The following is a 19,826-nucleotide window of genomic DNA, read 5'->3' on the forward strand; positions in this document are numbered from 1 at the left end:
CTTCCTTTTTTTCCTGAGTCCTGAAAGAAAAATACCAGGGTGTAAATGTTTTCCTGTTTATACATGTAAATAATACTATTGTGGTTGTCAGCCTGTGCTTAGTGAAGCTGATAGTGACCTCAGCTATATAATTTGAATGTGCAAATCACTTAATACAGTGTGTCCATGTATAATAAATGGTTCCCACTATGTTTTATCATGAGCCCACCCATATGTAAGTTTGTATCATATATAAACAATGAGGTTTACTGTATATAGGCTGTACGTTATCTGAAAGTGGAGTTTAGGATCCACTTATCACCAGATTTTCCTTTATTTTGATCAAAATTCTTCAAGACCAAAAGCACTTTAAATTCAAAAAAGATATTATCCATTGCATGTAATTAAGCACACCTTCAGGTCCTAAAGGGAAGAGGGCACTCCTTTCACACCTCCCCTCACTTTTGGAAGTGCAGCTTTGCTGTAATGTGAGAATCGCATTTTGGCCTACCAGCAACATTTGTTTATGGTCGTCTATGGTTGTTTAAAGTGAAAACTGATTCTCTAAATGTAACATGTGGTTTATTCCTGCAAAGGTCAGTAGGAAGCATAGCTTGGTTACAAAGACTCATATCTAATTAAACAATGTTTTCTCAGGTTTTACTAACTTCTGTGCAGGCAGATGCTCGCATCTCCAGCAGGGAGGCTCAGCCTCTGATGACAATTCTCTTCTTGTGGTCAAAATGTCATCTCCAGCATCTGCTACCCGACCCTCACTGCAGAAGAGGTAAATATCAAGTTTATGTCATTCTGATCTTCAGCTCTAGCGTTGTGAAGGAGGAGTGAGAAAACAGACCTGCTTTGTAAGCATGATAATTGCAGTTTCACAACATATAGTTCTATTATTAGTGCTTCTTTAAGGAGTGACATATTTGTCTTGGGAATTTCTTCTTTGCTGTCTTTCTTTTCTCTAGGGTCCATATAGTCCAGCAGAACTGACCTACTAAAAAAGGAAAAGATAGACCTAAAAATGGTGAAAATATCATCCTCATTCATACCTCTCCCTCCTGTTTATGAAAAGAACCAAAGGAGTAAAGGAACTGCAGGGAGTTTTAGTCCCCTTGTCATGGGCAGATTAGGATTATAATGCATTTACTGGAATCACCTTCGTGTTAAAATTATAGAGGACAAATCTCCACACTAACAGCATTCTATTGCACCCACTCATTTTCTAGAAGCAGTAAGAGATTAAATGTGCAACAAAATTTGATTCAAATATAAATAATTTCAACTTTCATGACATTAACAGTTAGAAAAAATATTTTTGCTAACAAAATTGGTTTTGTTTCACAGATTTCTCCCCTTTCCTTGTAAACATCAATCCCTCACAATACTGAAAATAAGTTATAAGAGTAAAAATTGTAAATAACAAAGACTAAGTTTATTAGAATCATAGAATCATAGAATTACCCAGGTTGGAAAAGACCTTGAAGATCACCAAGTCCAACCACGGCCTAATCAGTACCCTAACTCTAACAACCAAGCTGGCGTCTCCACGATACAGCAGCTGGAATGCAAGTTCCATTTCAGATCACACACCTTCTCCAGGAATGGGCCCATCCTTCTGATGAATAGCTCCTCCATTATCCCCTAAAGGCTCTCAGTGTTTTCCCCAGAGAGATCTTATCCCCATCATTCTACTGCTTCCTCCTTGCACTGCCCTAAAGCCTGTTTTTATTTCCCAGAGATATTTTCAAGCTGAGGTAGGCACTGACATAAACAAATAAAGAAGTAATACTAATCTCTTCTTCTTTCTACACAGGTTTCTTATCCTTCTAGCCAATTCCATCTACCCAAGAATTCACCTAGGCACCTGGCACATAAAATGATTCTTTCTTGCTACCCTTTTAAAAGTACTTTCGTACCCCATACATAACCCATTAAACATCATATAAGCAAGGCACATTATCTTTCTATGTAATAGGCAGTATTTAAAATTAAATTCTGGTATGTCTAAAAGCACAATGTGAGAAATCATACAGCCACCACATATACGTGAACACATTTTAAATCCATATATGCACATACATATGTATATGCACTCATGCCCTATGTCTTCATCTTCATGAAAGCATTAAAATACATCCAGAACACACACACTGGAGTATAAAAAGTGTATTGGAAATCAGTGTGCCACATAAATTGTTCAGTAAGAGTGTAAGGATTAAAAGCTTCATATCATGTTTATAAAATCCAATCATTTTGTCTCTGCTCTGCGCATCCCATATCATAAGATAATGAATTGTTCCATAGCAACAAAAGTCTACCACTAAACCATTGCCTTGATTTCAATTACTGGACAGAAAGAACACATAAAATAGAAATAGCAATTCTAAACAATGATATAAATAGTCTGATCCAGAGTACATTTTTAATCTGAAAATTAATATGTTTATAATTTTATCATTGAGAAGCAGAATATTATAGTTAATTAAATAATGCTGTCTTTAGGTCACAACTTAAATATCATGTAAGCAATAATAAAGTCTTTGAACCAAGGTATTGCTTTAACATTGATGCAGAGTTCCAATTGCTAATGGCTCTCACACTATCCAGCAAAATACAAGGAGGGGTCCAGCAGTCAGGAACATCAAGAAGGGATCAGCAGTGCGTATTAACTGACTTAAAAGAGAATTCTTTGTCTACTAAAAGAGATTTTAATAAGCTATCAAAATCAAGGCAGATGATGCAATTCAATTTGTTGCTGATCAAAGTAACAAAGTAAGAAAATACCTGTACTCAAATTAATTATAGAAACATTTTCTCTCTCTCAAATATTAGAAATCAAATCACATTTCCAAATAACTAAATAACAAACTGTTCCTTTTAGCAAGAGCACACTGTTTTTCTGATGCAAGGTCTGACACTTTACATGTTAGTTTCCATATGCACAAAAAAACTGCTACTCACTTTCCTCACAGCAAAATCCTTAGAGATTCAAGAGGCAGGGCACTGGAAGCAAAGATACATGATAAATACATAGTTAAATATATCTCATGTGAGAACCTTGAAGCATTTGGCCATCTCTCATCTGCACTTTTTCCTAAAATATGCATCTTTGTATTACACTCAGTCTCTCCTCTGGCTACAAGACTTGAAAAAGCATAAGCAAATTACTATTTCAATTGCAGTCATTCTGTTGCCTTGAGATCCGGGGGGTCCAGTTCTCAGTTACAGTTATATCCTTTTCACCACTTTGCAATGCAGCGAGCTTCTACAACCATGAAAGTGTGTACACATGATCCCACCCCCTGAGAATGACCTTTGCCTAATGTCCCAGATCAGGACCAAGACAAACAATCCCAAGCATCCCTCTTCCCATTGCCACAGGGAGACAGTGCAGGCTGTGGCAGGAGGCACAGGAGTGTGCCAGGAATGCATACAGAGCATCATGATGCAGAGTTGTCACTTAGTTTCTAGGCTTCATGCAGAATAGTTTATAAATTTACAGCATCCTTGAAGATCTCCAAGAAATAAAAAACAAACAAATAAACAAAAAGCAACCCAACAGATATCATACCTTTCACTGTGCTCCTAAGGGGATAAAAACACAGCATCTATTCACTAGAGTTTTTCATAGGTTCCTGGTTATTTCCCAGAGCAGGGTAATATACAGTATTTTGGTCTAAATCTGACTGCATGTCATAAAGCTTCAGGAGAGAACTTTGCCGGAGATTAGAATTAATTAGAAGTGTTTGAAGCGGCGATTGTTTTCAATATTGCACTTAACAAGGGAATTCAAACATCTGGATATTTCCATTCAAACTGAGGAATTTCAGTTCAGCAATAATGAAAATGCTTCTTTTATTTTGAGCTATTACCAGTATTTCAAAATAAATCCAATTCATCTTCTACATAACTGCTTTTAATGTAATTCTATAAAGTGATAAATATCTGTTTTTGAAACTTGGGATAATCATGGTAAAACTCAGTAAAAATAACTCAAAGTCCTGAAAAGTTTAGGTTGACCAAGGCATGTTTATATTGAAAAACAAACCTCAAGACAGTAGCAGATGTGTATTTTAAGGGGCACAGGACTTAAAATCATGAGAGACTGTCTCTAAGGCAACTGTCCTTTCTGGCAGGATGAGGTTTATCCCATGCAATTCCTCCCTCAGACAAAGCTGGGGGATTGGATAGGCAGCCAGCAAGTGAGCTGCTGTGTCAGCAGGGAGAGTCACCGTCTCCAAGGTGCACCATACTCCACCGAGCTCTGTCCAAACGTAAGGATCTCCCAGGACAAAGGTGAAACCCAGATGTTCTGCTTCAGCTGCTGTAGGGAGACGTGCAAGAGTGAGGTGACCCTGTCTAGAAGCATTTGCTATGAGAAACTTAGAACTGGAAAGGAATGTGAATTGTAGGGAGGGGAGTCAGAAAGGAATAATCTTTACACAATGACAGACATCTGTGTAATTTGCCAAAAACCCACAAGATTTTTGCCTTCTGTGACAGGGAAGGATGTTACTTCCTAAAATATGTCAACAGGCGAGATTTCTTGCCAACTTAATGACAGCAAATTATTACAGAAGCAATTAGGAAAAAAACTATTTCCAGTACAACTTGATATATTGCTCCTGCATCTAGTGAGATCCCTGCGCTGTCTTTTCAGCAGCTCTTCTCAGCAATGCAGAGTATTTCCACTTGATGGCACCAAATTTTTTTTTTTCCCAACTTCAAACAATCCTCTAACAAAAGAGATGCTGGATTACAAAGAAATAATCAAGACAAATGCGTGCTTTTCTTTCTGAGCACATTTCTTTTCTTAAAAATCTGGAGGTTTGTTGTTGTTTTGTTGTTGTTTTATAAGGAATACAGTGAATTTGTTGCGGTGGCTTTGTCTCTTATATTTGACCATGACCACACAGTCATTTGAGCTACTTGCTTTTCTTCTTTGCTTAGAGTGTATCTCCATTCAGTGAAGGTTGTGTTATCATATTGTTATAAAGTAGGCTCCTGAATATGGATGAATCATGAATTTTAAAGAGAACTTTGTTTCTGTCCCTGTCTTTGAAACTCGTCATTTGCTTATCTTAAAATTTAAGGGCACTCATACAGATTATCACAAAATAAAAGGCAAGTTTTTAAGGGCTGAATATTAATTTTGACTCATACTCTATACTGTCTGTTGCTTTTCAATAGTAATATCTGATGAGCAATTCTCAATAGATTAACTACTATAAAAACAACTTTGATAAACTTTACTTGTATGTTATATGTAGGCAGTAGAAGTGTAAACAAACAAAAATGTAGTTTAAGTAGTTGTCCAATTCTTGGAGATTTCACGGGCTTTAGACAACATTCAGCTTCCTGTACACTGTACCAGATAACAACAGATTAAGTACAGGATGATATCAGATTAGAGTAAATATCCATTTATTGTTTCTCATCTCATCTCCCAGCAATAAACCATGTAAGGCAGAGCCCAGTCCTGTGTCTGCATGGTAGCTGCCTGGGGGGTTACCCTCCCTCACCCAGGTTCGTGATTAAGCCTCCTGGATACAGCAGTGACACAAACTATGCACACAACTATCTGTTGTGGTTCTACAGGTGCAAACTAGCATTGTAGCTGTGTGTAGTGAAATCTGCCCCATTTCTTCCAGCAAAACAGAGAGTACAGTGCAGCACTGGGACTGGGAAGGACTGGGGGAGTCCTGACCAGAAGAGGATAGAAAGGCAGGGACAGATCAGAGTCCTGTGCATATCCTCATCCAAAATTAGGACATCAGTTAAGGGTTTCTAAGACAGAAGGCAACCCAAGAGTCTTCTGCTACAGACTGCATTTATTTTCAATAGAATTTGTATGAGTAGAGTCTACAACGAACCTTCTATACAAAGCTTCATGTATGCAAAATGATTAGAATATGTTGCTGTTACTGGGCAGGTCTAAATCAGCTGCTCTGTGCAAAGCTAGGCAGACTTTTCCCAGATATATGACAGCTACTTTGTGTCTACTACAGAGCTGGCCTGTGCCCCTGGGCAGTCGCTTACATGTGCAGGTACTCAGCACAGCTGGAGCTGCCTACTGCCATGACTAGGCTGCCAGATGTCACAGTGGGTAACTCAGCTTACAGCAAAGAGGACTCCTTTGGAAAAGCTTCATCCAGTAGCTCCCCACCTCTTCTGCCACCTGCCCTCAAGTTTTAAACTGTTCACAGCACAGTCCTTAGTTGGCTTCTAAAGAACTCTATTGGTCACTGATGTTAAGGGATTATACAATTCAATCTGTTCATCTAGCTCCAGCTTACCTACCTATGATCTAACTGATTTCCTATGTCAAAAGTATCTTTCAGCATTAATTTCCACAGTTTCTTCTGTGAGAAAGCAAACCACTTGCCCAGCCCTGGTTTCCAACGGGAAGATTTTCACACAATCTTAGCTCCATTTGAAATGTAAGCTTGCAGTCAAAACCCTCTCTTTGAAGATATGAACATTTCAAGTAGCTAGGGTTCTTGGGCCAGGACCTGAACTCAGCTGCTCAGGTTAATTCATCTCATAGGCTGGCCTTCCTCCCTAGAAGAACAGCATGGAAGGAAGTCCAATACAGAAAACATGGAAGCACTTTTCATGGAAATACAGTTACTGTTTTAAACAAGTCTTTAATCATTTCTGCCTCATCACATATTACAGCTAACTACTGAAACAAACAAACAAACAAAAGCCATTTTTTTATTTGATTTCATGTTCTTGCTCTATAATTTTGTCATCCAAAATCCAGGAAGAAAACTCACTAACTCCAGTGCAGTGCTAAAATTTCTTCCCTGCAAATTTCTGTCACTGAATTACTACATGATGTTTATGGTGTTTAAGAAGGCAAGGAAGGGAAGGAAGGAAGGAAGGAAAGGAGGAAGGGAAGGAAGGGAAGGAAGGGAGGAAGGGAGGAAGGGAGGAAGGAAGGAAGGAAGGAAGGAAGGAAGGAAGGAAGGAAGGAAGGAAGGAAGGAAAGGAAGGAAGGAAGGAGGAAGGAAGGAAGGAAGGAAGGAAGGAAGAGAAGGAAGGAAGGAAGGAAGGAAGGAAGGGAAGGAAGGAAGGAAGGAAAGGAAGGAAGGAGAGGAAGGAAGGAAGGAAGGAAGGAAGGAATGGAAGGAAGGAAGGAAGGAAGGAAGGAAGGAAGGAAGGAAGGAAGGAAGGAAGGAAGGAAGGAAGGAAGGAAGGAAGGAAGCAAGGAAGGAAGGAAGGAAGGAAGGAAGGAAGGAAGGAAGGAAGGAAGGAAGGAGGAAGGAAGGAGGAAGGAAGGAAGGAAGGAAGGAAGGAAGGAAGGAAGGAAGGAAGAAGGAAGGAAGGAAGGAAGGAAGGAAGGAAGGAAGGAAGGAAGGAGGGAGGAAGAAGGAAGGAAGGAAGGAAGGAAGGAAGGAAGGAAGGAAGGAAGGAAGGAAGGAAGGAAGGAAGGAAGGAAGGAAGGAATTCAAGAAGCTGCAAAAAGAGCATGAGCCTCCTTTCTGGCTTGTTACACAGGTTGGAAAATGCACAGTGTGATCATCACTAGCCAGAGCTTTATTAGACGTGAGAAATAGCATCTGGAAGCAATGCTTGTCTTTTCCTTAGCGAAAGAAAACTTCTGGCACCACAGCTTCTTCCCACACCACTTGGAGTACCTAGAGTCCAGCCCAAAGCTCCTCCACTTGCAGAGCTCCTCCAGCAAACTCCAGTCCCAGCACGACTCCACTTCTGTTCTACACTGGCTTAGTCAGCAGCTGTGCCTCCCCTAGGATAGAGGTCTAACAGCCAAATTTGTTTTTCCTGGGCATGTTTATCTCAGTTAATCCCCTAATTTTCCCTTCTTGAATAGAGGTTAGTCATGTTACTGTTAGCTCACAATTAAACCAGAAGTTACTAATCCCAAAAAGAAAACTTTTAATTACTCTTTCCCCTCTTGTATTCCAACGACCACTTTTGCCTTTTATACATGATCTGTCATATTTTACTGTGGTTCCACCTAAATGTTTTATCCCCTCATTTTTATCACTGAAAGTTATTTAAACTTAGAGTCATGAAACAAACATGTATGCCAATGCCAAAGAGTTCTTCCGGGCAGGCATCCCACCCATATACTGTTGCTTCTTGTGCGTGACAAGGACTCAATATGTAATCACAGCTGATGGTGTGAAACTTAGAAAACTACAGTTTCTGTGCTTAGATTTTAGATGATTCTGGCTGCTTTGCTCATTTGCTGTACAAGGATATTTTTGCCCTGATTGTGGTAGCCCCACTCATATCTGGGTGCCGCACTAGACTAAGTTCTCTAAGATACACATTTTATGCCATTCTGCATCTGCGCTAATTACAGTGGCAGAAGCCAGGCTTGGGCCAACACCCCGCATGTTTTGCTTTTCCCAGGTGAGAAAACAGCTGATGTTTTCCAAGGCTAATGCAGAAGCCCAGCACATGGCCCTGTGGAAGGTGTAGGAGCTGGGGCCCTGAGACAGGCACAAGCCAGGGTGCAGGCCTGCTTACTACAACTGTGGGTTGTTACCAGGCCTTCCAGTGCATCCCTCCACGGATCTCCATCAGTGTAAGCTGCCTCACTGAGATGCTAATGTACAAGCAGAGATAAATTATCCAACACTGGCTTTTGTGCAAGATAATGCCAGAAATGTGTTCTGCAAGGACTTCAAAGAACGGAAACTGCTGAAGAAGCTGAACTAAGTGGAAGGAGTTAATGGTGTTAATCTGTGCAGGATCTGAAGCAGCTAAGTGGCTGGCAATCCAGGAAGCTGCTCACTTCTGAATGGTATTGGGCAAAAAGATAGAGATATCAGAGGAGCAAGGTTCTCAAGTGGCAAGTTCACTGAAGCAGAGAGGAATAATCCAGATAGGTTGTTCATGCTGTTTTGGTCTTACTGTTTTGTCAAGAAAAAGAAACCTTATACAAAGAAGTGTTTTCTATGAGAGAAATCAGGAACCCACAGAGGCAGCTCTGTACATGAGTAACCCAGTTATACCTATTTCACTGGTAAATGTGACATGATGATGACTAAGACCACAAGAGGATGAGACTCAAAAGAAATACAGAAGAGAAGAGATTACAGAAATATTCACTAACATCAATAATATACGTATGAAGCAGAAAGATATTAACAAGCAAGTAATTATGCACAAAATGCATCAGTACATCACCAGACATTCCATCTTAGAAACTGAAGCAATCAGCAAAGATATTACAGAGTACTTTTTACAGTTGTGTATTACATCAGGGAGGAAAGGAATGTGTAGCACTATAGACAACGTGACACAATGCAAAGCGTCTTACACAAGCATCCCCCACTGACAACAGAAACAAGTCATAGAAGGCACACAACTGAAGAACATCTCCAAAACCAGTAATGCAACAGTAGTGAATATATGTTCCCTTTGCCTTCTATACAAGCTAAGAACTCTATTTTGGGTACAGAACACACAAATATATGAACAAATCCAGAAAATCAATCAATCAATCAATCAATCAATCAATCTTGTAACTTTTAAAACGAATGCTGCAATGCAAATAAGCTCTTGAGAAAGAAGGTAGAGTTTATCCCATACCATGAGATTACTACGTTTTGGAAAACGTGATTTACAGGATCTATAACACAGCAGGCACAGAAAGAAAATATGAACAGCACCTCTGTGCAGAAAGACTTGCCTGCAAAGGAGGCACATGAAGGCTGATACATTTATTGAAACTTTTACCAGGAAAGGAATGTAAAAGGGTGTCTCACAGCTGAGAGGGAAGAAAAGAGGGGGAAAAAAGTGTGAAAAGAACGGGTATTGATATTAAGGATAATAATTAGTCATGGCATTTCTGAATGCCATCTATTTTCTGAGGAATGCATAATATATGGGTGGAGTTGGGTAACATGGTCGTGCGCCTTCCAGCAACCCATAGGAATGTGTTCTTTGGCCAACTTTATTTAGCTAAGTTAGCTTGAATACTTATGACTATAGGCAGGTATCACCAGCTGATAACCACCAAGTTAGTAAATTAATTAATAAAGAAGGCAAAACTGAAGCACAACTAAAGCACATTTCATGCAACCAGTTTTAGAAGAGATGAATCATACTCTACGAATGCTTTTTCTGCCCATAATGGGATTCTGGACATTGGTAGACAATTAGACTATGAATGCCTTCTTATTAGGGAAGATTAATGTCACACAAAGCACAGAAAAGCATTGCTTTCCAGTTATCCTCCATATCTGTTGAGCAGACTTATTGAGCGTAATGTATGTATTTGTACCACTTGTTTAGTTTGAATTTTCTTTTGCTGTGAGCGGTTTGACCCATGACAACATAACAAGATAGAATCAGTGACATTAAGTACCAGGAATTTGAGTCATTAAAATGAGTATGGAAAAATACTTTCTAAATAGTGACATAAAAGTAGTATGGCTGCAACCAAATTGCTCATGGGGGACAGTCTCCAGCCTTGCCCTGAAATTAGTTGTTTGGCACATGGTAGAAGGCGTTGGTGACAGACTAGCAGTTAGGTAGCATGGCTGAGTTTCAGAGCCAAGAGGGTTCCCAAGCTCTACTTAAAACAGTTCTGAAAGTAGCCAGTGCAACCACTCCAATAGCAAGGACAGGATCTGCACTGAGTCTTGCATTTCCTAAGCTTGAGCCTATGTCTCCATTGGGATATTATTTCTGAGTAGCCACTGATGCTGCAGACGTCCTGCAAGCCAAGTGCTTCTGAGCAGGGTCCCTGAACCAGGGATTCAGGCTGGGATGGTGACAAGACACAGTTATCTGCCTTTGAAAGGAATTAATGAAGCCCCAGGAGGAAAGTACTTTAATTCAGGTTTGGATGAATATGTGCATTTTTTTTTTCCGTGTGGGTGTTTGTGTCTAGGGGGTAAGGAAGAATTAATTTCTTATGCAAAATGAAATTACGGGGAAAAACAAGTTGTTAATCTTGTGTTTTCCTGAAAACCTCCCACTGAATTTCAGGTATTTGCTTTCAATTACCAGTCCTGTCCTGTCCCTCTCCCTCCCCCTGTTCCCCCCCCCCCCCCCCCCCCAAAAAAAAACACAACAAAAACAATTGCTTAAATCTCTGCCCTTCACAAATGAATCACTGAGCAAAGACTTATTTAGTTCAATTGGATTTCACAGAGATGACAGTCTCTGTCAGTGACTTTAACAATGAAGGTTTTCTCCTACGTCTAGTTTTATATGCCAAGTTTCTTTGTGCTTCAACACAACCTTAGACACAATCCCTGTAATTCCAGTGCAAAAGTCTAACTCTGGTGCAGGGAGGGATCTGCTATGTATAATTTATAACCAAAACAGGTGCTCCAGTCACCCAGCTAATCATTAAGAGGAGTTAAATGAGTATATAATTCAAGGATATCTTGTAATGACCCACTTTTGTCTTTAATATGGACAAATATAAGATGATAGCATTAGTGGTCTGTTTGGGATTTAAATCAAAAAACAATACAATTTTGAATTCCATCTGTCTTCCTTGACAACAAGTTCCTTCGGTGGTGTGAAAATGGTTCAGGATAGAAAAGCCAATACCAGAACACTTTCCCAGCTAATAGATATCAAAACCCTTGCATGTTTTCTTATGACAAAGATCAGTAAAACAAAGAAACAAAGCCAACCGGGACGTGCTGCTTCCTCACAGGGATCCCACAAATCTCAGTCTTGGCTGCGCCCATCACAAAGTCTGCACACCACAGAATCTGGCCCTGGAAAGCACAGAGAAGAACTGAGTTAGATTCTTAGGCCATTGAGTCACATTTGAAGCCTATTCCCTTTTACTGGATAATAGCCTATACAATATATAACCAGAAAATTGGCAGCTTCTTTACACTGCTATTAGTGTTAATAGCTAATGAACTATAAAAGTGACAGGGTTGTTTTTTTCCCCCAATTGATTAATTTAAATTTAACCTTAATTTGTTTAGATCTCACTGAGAAGCCGCTACCTTATTCTGAGCTACAACTGTTGCAATTAGCAGAAGTATCCCACTGTGAATATAAGGCTGATTGCATGCTATGCATCTATTGTGGGATGACACTGCTTAGATGCCTATTGAAGAGATCAGACAACTAACTCCAAAAATACAGGATTATCTGCAAATATTTAGTCAGCAGCATATTTTGAAATGGACTGCTTCCATTTTGAAAAACATATGCATGTTTTATAGCATGGTAACATGTTGTGAGTGGAAAATATTGCGTGCCTTACTTATTACACCCAGTGTTTACAAGACACATTTGTACAGCTATGAACAAAATGTTTACTCTTTTGTGATACATTTCTGTTTTCCTCTCTTTATCTTCAGAATTCTTACCATTGCCTTCTAACATGGCATCTCAGCAGAGCAAGTAGATTTATAATGAAGATGTAACACTTGTGGGAAATTTGTGTCATCTTAAAGCAGTACAGGAGCAAGGGGAGGAGTGTGTGTAAATGGTTCGTATTGCTGCTTTGATGTGATATGATTTCATCATTGGGAATTCTTTTTGTTGATGGAAGTGAAGTTTGTGAAGTTTAGATGACAAATCTTCATAAATGTATGTTTTCATAGCAATGTAAATAATATTTCGACATATTTCTATTATGAGCTTTCAAACACCATTATCTCACACTGGTGCCACCTTCAGCGGATGGCAAATTCTAAGACACTTCTGTCTAAGCTTTTAATGAAAATAAACTATTTTATTAAAAATACTAGATTGTTTTTCATTATTAGATAAACCCTAAGAAGGGGATTAAAAAAAATCTGCGTCTAAGTTGTAAAGACCTTCTGTTGCTCATGCTGAAGAATTAATTCTTACAAGAAAATAGAATACTGTAGGGCATCACCAGATCTTTAAAAACAGTAACAAAGTAAAATTCTGTGATACTGGAGAACATCCAGATCAATTGGGGTTAGTCCTGAAGGCTAAGAAAGCCACATGTGAATGGAAAGTCATTAGTGAAAAATAAGGTCCTGTAAATTATATTTTACTTTTCTAGATTCGTGATAGTTCAGGGTAATCACCCACCAAAAGCTGTGTTATCTGACTCAAAGGAGAGAGATTTTTTCATGCATTGTACTAGGATGTAAATTCCACCCTCAGTAAGAGAAGCCCCTCCAGAAACAAACAAGCAAAAAAACATCAACCAAAAACAAACAAACAAACCATGACCACCACAACAAAAAACATCTCAATCACAACTCCAGACACCATCCCTATTATCAGAACATTATAAATTCATGTTAGCTCTTCAATATCGCAGCGTGGTAGAAGTCCTGTTGTACAAGATGAAGGGTCACCAAACTACAGTCCTTCATTGCACATGGCTCACAAACCTTACACGTGCAGCTGCTATGCTGAGGAGATATAAAAAGACTCAAGAGTGAAGCACTGCTGATACATGGCCTGCTGATTAGTTCCATTCCCCAGTGGTGGGAAGAGGCAAGAAAACAGGTGGTGTCTGCAGTCACTGCCATCAGCTCTTCTAGGTCTCAGCTTCACACCTTATCCAGCCCCAGCAGTCTCAAGACCACTGTGAGACTACTCCTAGCACTTCTCTCCTCTTGGCTTCCCAAGGATAAGGTAGGGGGATGATGGCTCTCAAACATTTGAAGAGGTTGACAGGTAACCAAGTGTCAAGAAGGTTGTCTGCATTTGTTGCGGATGTTTCAGAGATAAAGCAAGAAGTATTTCCTTCTGTGTGACTTCACACAACCCACATTTTAAATATATGTGGAAAATATGGATAGTTTTATGTAGCTAAATTTGCTTATGCTGGCCTTGGTTAGGTAAACTTACTCACTCCCCAAGGACATTATTTTCACATACAATTTTCTGGATATCAAAAATAAATTTATCTTGAACAAAGAGGGCTTTTGTTTTGGTTTGGTTTTTTAAAGCAAATGAAGGACAGGCTTCCTGATCATTTTGAACTGTTGCAAAGTTTTAACAACTCAATGAATTCAAATTAATTCTGAGTATTTCTTTAAGAGATATCAGAACTACCCTTGAATTTAGTTTTTCTTCACTGCAGAAGCCACAACCGTTGTGATCCCTCAGCAGCGCTAATAACTAGAAATAGCAACTGCTTTGGCACTACCTGCAGCACTTACACCTTTATGGGTCAGTCTATCCAGGCATTTAGCTTCTCTGTAAAGTCTTCTTGTCAGTATACAGACACAACCACAGGCTCCCAAAAGTTTTTCCATCTTGCACTAAGGAGTCTTAAAAGGTAGCTGTTTTCAAACATGAGTTAAGACTGATAATGAAATGTAACAAATGCTAGAATTAATTTCACCCAGTATATAAAAGCACTTGGTCTAAACAATACAAGATGGAGTGTCCAAAACCAAGGAGCAAGTTGAAAACAGGCAGGTCATGTTAAGTGAGATCACTTTCCATCTCTCTTCTATGGGCTAAGACACTCTGAAGCCAGGTATGCAAAATGTAGAACAACCAGCAACTACAGCACATACTCATGAAGCAGCAGGAATGGGATTCCACACCTGCCTCCGGGGCTGTTTGGAAACAGCACATCCACCTCAGCTTGGTCTCCTCTGAAAGCATGACCTAGGAGAGAAGATGGAGTCATTTTTGCTTACCGTTCTGCCAGCCCCATCAATATCGTCACATTCAATGCAAGCCAACTAGAAGGCAAGAAGATTGCTTTCACTCCACAGCCTAGGGGTGAAGACTCTCTCCTAGGATCCAGATGCTGGGGCTATGACTCTATCCAGCCAAGTAAGGTACAGCTCCTCACCCTCCTGCTGTAGTGATAAGCTACTTCACCACCAAGATCTGATGCAAAGAACACAAATGCTAACTGCTTTCACTGGGATTTTCTCCCGTTCTCCCAGAATTAACAATGGCTCCAGACACTGGATTTCCTAGGAGACTACTAGAAGAAAGCAAACTACCTGCAAGGAAAGACATATGTGACACAGGAGGAACTGAGTCTCTTTTTCAAGCCATTACAGACACTTACGTCTCTTCACAGACTGCACAGAAGAGATAGAAATTTATGTTCATTTGCTCTCTGTTAAGATATCCCAGCTTCACTGTACGCATTACCAAAGGTAGGCAAGTTGACTGGACTCACAATGCTTTGAACAAGACTGTTCTGAATGGAAGACTGCTCAAAAGAAAACAGAGAAAATAAATGACTCACAACTGAATTATGCCATGCAATGTTCAGCAACTACTTGACTTGAAAAAAAAAAATAAAAAAAGGGGAGATACCTTCATTGGACACTAGGGTGAAAAAAAAAACACCTTTCAAAAGTACTGGGGAGATGGGGAGGGGCAGAAGAACAACTGAATAAACAGCACAGAATTAAAAATTAATTCCCAGAATCTAAAATAACAAACAGTTATGGACTGGTGAATGCATCTGAAATTCCTGTTAACGATGTTTAAATGATTTCTATCTGGCAATAGCTTGCTTGAGCATACAAAGCATCCAAATCAATAAAAAAATAATCCAAATAAAAGCAGATGGATCTCTTAGAAAATAACAGTACTGGAAAGCTGTAATTAGGACAATTTAGTGCCACAGACCTAAGATGCAAGGCAAATCTCTAATTTTCTCTCTCGTGCTACGACTATTTGTCATTTATGTGAAGAGAAGCAATCAAAGCAGGAAAGACAAAAAAAAGAACCAACAAAACAATGCGACTTTATAGCACTGGGCCCAGCCCAGCAGGTTCTTTCATACTCTTAAGCTGGTTGTCTATGGTTTCATAGAATTGTAGAATCACAAAATTGCTCGGGTCAGAAAAGACCTTAAAGATCATCAAGTCCAACCACAACCTAACCATACTACCTTAACTCTAACAACCCTCCACTAAATCATGTCCCTGAGCACCACATCCAAAAGCAAATTCCTCTTGAAGCAACAATTTCTTTTGTACAGATGTTTTATCAAAGTCTCCCTGTAAATCTCTACAGAGTTATAAATGCTGATTTGCTAAAATTATTTCTATAAGAAAGATTCATTAAAAATGTCTAATAAAGTGGCACCTTCTGCAATTAGTACAGAGGAAGATATAAGTTAAATATAGTAAAAATAGCTCAGCAGTGATGTACTCCTTTGCCTACATAAATTACAGTAGCCCTTTGGCCCCTCCAACTTCCTCTACAAGTCAGTGTAATGAGCAACAACACTCAGCATCAGGGATGGTTTAGAACAATTTCTGACTGCTTTTTCAAGAAATATGAGTTCCGTTTTCAGGTGATTCAGTCCCTGCTGCAGTTATTATCCTTACACAGTTTAACACTGTCACACAAATTGCAAGAGTGCACTGCATTTCGGAAGACTTGTGAGAAGAAGCACGCTCCCTCAGAAACAGAAATACTGTTTATAGGAGAGGGTATCTTGGCTTCTTACAACTAGCAAATCTAAAGTTTTTACAATTAGCAAATCTAAAGTCCTATGAGTTCGTCATCTGCAATCATAATTATTACAGGTTGTCCGCCAAAGTAATTATGAATTTGCTTTGGTCTTTACCTATTTTTTCCAGTCAGTGCTGCTGTCTCTCTTCAAATCAGAGTCAAATGTCCCCAAACACTGAAAAACATAAAATTTGCTTCTCGTTTCTCCAGTTTCACTGCAGGCAAAAGCATCAGTGGGCAGAAACAAGCGCTGGGCCCCAGCTTTTAATATTCAGTTAAAGTAGCCTGAAGGATTTTAAGATCATATCCCTATTTATGATGTGCAGAGTAATGTATTTCCTGGCAAGCTTGAAAGAAATATATATATATACTATTAAGTAATTACTGCATTCCTTGTAAGTATTTCTGATAACTTATTTTAGGACGTTATTTCTTTCTAATCTAGCAGGTTAAAAAAAAATAGAATAATCTCTTGCATTTTCTGGTGAACAGAGAAATAGAAACAATATAAAGCTGTGTTTTTTCCTTCTGAATATATTGTGGTTCAGGTTTTGTTTAACTTCATCAGAAAATAATTTCTGTCACAAAAGTTTGTTCAGAAAAAGGAAATATTCATCTGAAAGTCTTTATCAGCCAAGGGTTTTTCATTATTGCAACTGAGAAAGCTCTTGTTAAAGACTGTTTCACATACAGAATCATTCAGAATGACCCAGGTTGGAAGGGACTTCAAGGATCACGAAGCTCCAACCCCCCTGCCTGGCAGGGCCACCAAACAATTATTAAACTTATTTCCCCTTAAGCTGAGTTAGACAAAGTTTTTGCATGGACTTATCAACTGCTCAGATGTTTCGTGGTAATATCAAGAGGTTAACACATATTTTAGAAATATTTTGTCAAGGTTTATTTCTCGTCACTGGTTGTACTTAATTCCTCTGAGCTGAAGTACCCTAAATCAAGGTTTCTCTCACATGCTGTGTCCATCTGCAACTGAATCCTGATGTTCCCCCCTGAAAAGAAACATTTATTCTACCCATGCAGCTGCAGATAAGCTGCTTGCACTTGTATTTTCAAAGTATCATTTTTCCATCAGAAATAAAACTTAAGATGTATTATTTCTTGTGTATATATAAAGAAATGCATAGAAACAGATCACCTAAGTTTTAATTGTTCGGTAACTGAAGAAGATTTCTTAGTAATCACACAATAATGGCGCTGAAACATTAATCGTCTGAAGGGCAGAAAGGTAGGAGAGCTTTTTTTCACTTTCCACAGTCACTGTGCCTAATCAAATATGCAGGGATTCAATCCCAGCAGTGACGGAGCAGTGCAGACATTAAACAACTTCTATGAAAGCTGTAAAGGAGGACAGAAAATAGACAAAGCTCACCCTTCATCACAGTATGTACTTGGTGCGGGTTGCACTGTGACACGCGACCCTACAGCAACAGATCCAGCCTGGAGGCTCTTGCTGCAAGCAGAAGGAAACCCGGTGGGATATGGAGCTAGAACCACCACTACTAAAAGCTGAAACTCCACTGCCATGTTAAGTGGCAGCAGCTTTCTTGCCTCTGGTTTTCAGACACTGCCCAGCTGAGCTGTCCTGGAGCTAAACTGTGACCACATGCCTCCATTTCAGCTGGCTCCAGGTGGACCCACATGCTTTCTTTCAACCCTCTTTTGCCACCACTGTGGTAATGAAGGGGAGAAAAAAGTGAAAAATAGCAAAATCAAAACCAAAACAGTCTTCTGATTAAATACTATCCCAAATCCATTTTGAGTGCATTTGAGGTACGCTGGATGATACGAGAGATGCTGTTTAACCATTTGTGAGCAGAAATATGGTTTTGGGTAGCTACTAAAAGGCTTTGCGTTTAGTTTACTTTTCAATATGCATGGATATATATATATATATATATTTTAATTAGCAAACAAAGTTCTCCCTCTCCCCTTTTTGCAGGGAGAAGAAGGGGCTGATTGCCAGTACAGCAGTAGTAAGGTGAAGCTGGTAACATTCATCTTCAGAAAGAACTCTGTACCTGACTCTGCAAGATCCTGCTGTTGATGCATTTTATTTTTTACAGTGATGGACACACAGCTGCTTTGGTAATTCTGGTCACTCTTCAGGCACGGGGTACTTTCAGCTTTGACACATATTAACATAATCGTAGCATCTGACAAGCACAGAAGAATTCTCTGCTCAGTCAAATTTGAGAAAACCTGGGTGGGGAGTAGAGGGCAACAGCTCTTCCTCCACAAGGGCTCTCAGCTCCAGCAATCCATAGGCACCAGCCTCATCTCTCTTTTATTCAGTATTAAAGTGAAGTTATTGTGATTGATAGAGTGACAGGCTACAGTGTCCTCAGGATGCTAATGCTCAGCTCTGCAGCTCTGTTTATGTCAGACTAAGAGGAGTCAGTGCTCTCATTCTCCCAAAACCTATGAGGCACTGGCAGTTGTTATATAGGATATGGGTATTTGGCTGGCAAGCAGGCACCAGGAAATACAAACGTTCTGCTAGGTACAGGTGACTCCATTTGTTCTGTAAAAATTATTCACAATTAAAAATAATAAGGAGAGAGAACAAGAAGTATGAAATACCTGGTAAGTATCACTGTTAACAACTCTAAGCTTTGAAATTGTGTTTTTTGTCTCTCATGATGACTACACCAGCTCTGAATTTCACTTAACCTGAGATTAATCTTAAAAGACAGGAAATGAAAGGTAATGGTGAGCAGGCCTTCCGAGACATGTTTTAATCCCAGCCTTTGACACAAATATGGTTTTGTCTAGTGAAATAACAAACGAGCTACCCTTATCTCCCTGTAATGTCCTATTTCTGTAGTGTTTACCTCAATATATATATATATATATATATATCCAGGAAGGAGAAACACTTACCCATACCCATCACCAGCTTTTTCTGCTTCACCTTGGAGTAACACTAGAGTGTCTCACTTCCACTCCATTTCAAAATGGGGTCACTAATGTGCGTAAGTTCCTCAAGCAAAATAGCATTTTTTACTGGGAAGGCACAGAAGAATCCAGATTATGCAGTTACTGAAGATCTTTTACAGGAGGGAGAGCAAAATATTGATTGCTGTTTATAAACCTGCAAATGGCCTATAGTCAAGCGATGTCAGAAATTCTCCATCTCTAGCAGCTGTCATTTAAAAGGGACAAATTCACCACCACCACCACCTAAGGAAGCCTGAGTCCTCCTCCCAGCAGTTCAAAAGGGAAACAACAGAGAGCAGAGAACTCTTACGCATCAGAGTAAGCAGAGCGCAGCCTTCTGTGCTGCTCAGGCTTAATGGAGAGCATTAATTTGAGAATGCCAGTGCATATTCAGCCAAAGGCTACAAGATTAAGTTTTATAGTGTATTTACAGTGTATATTCTTATCTGTTCACAGTGATACGGTTTTGAGTGTTACAGCGTGCCTGCAGTGCT

The 19,826-nt window shown here is 39.5% G+C and overlaps 1 long non-coding RNA gene across 1 annotated transcript; it reads right to left on the reverse strand.

Annotated features, from left to right (window-relative positions):
• Positions 1–888: 888 nt before the first annotated feature.
• Positions 889–12,892, reverse strand: LOC116652972. The gene is made up of 3 exons (XR_004306251.1): positions 11,622–12,892; positions 2,950–2,991; positions 889–982 (listed from the first exon to the last, which is right to left on the reverse strand). It is a non-coding gene; the product is annotated as an uncharacterized LOC116652972 (long non-coding RNA).
• Positions 12,893–19,826: the final 6,934 nt, after the last annotated feature.

This window comes from Coturnix japonica, chromosome 1 (assembly GCF_001577835.2).
Source record: "Coturnix japonica isolate 7356 chromosome 1, Coturnix japonica 2.1, whole genome shotgun sequence".
Taxonomy (NCBI): Eukaryota; Metazoa; Chordata; class Aves; order Galliformes; family Phasianidae; genus Coturnix; species Coturnix japonica.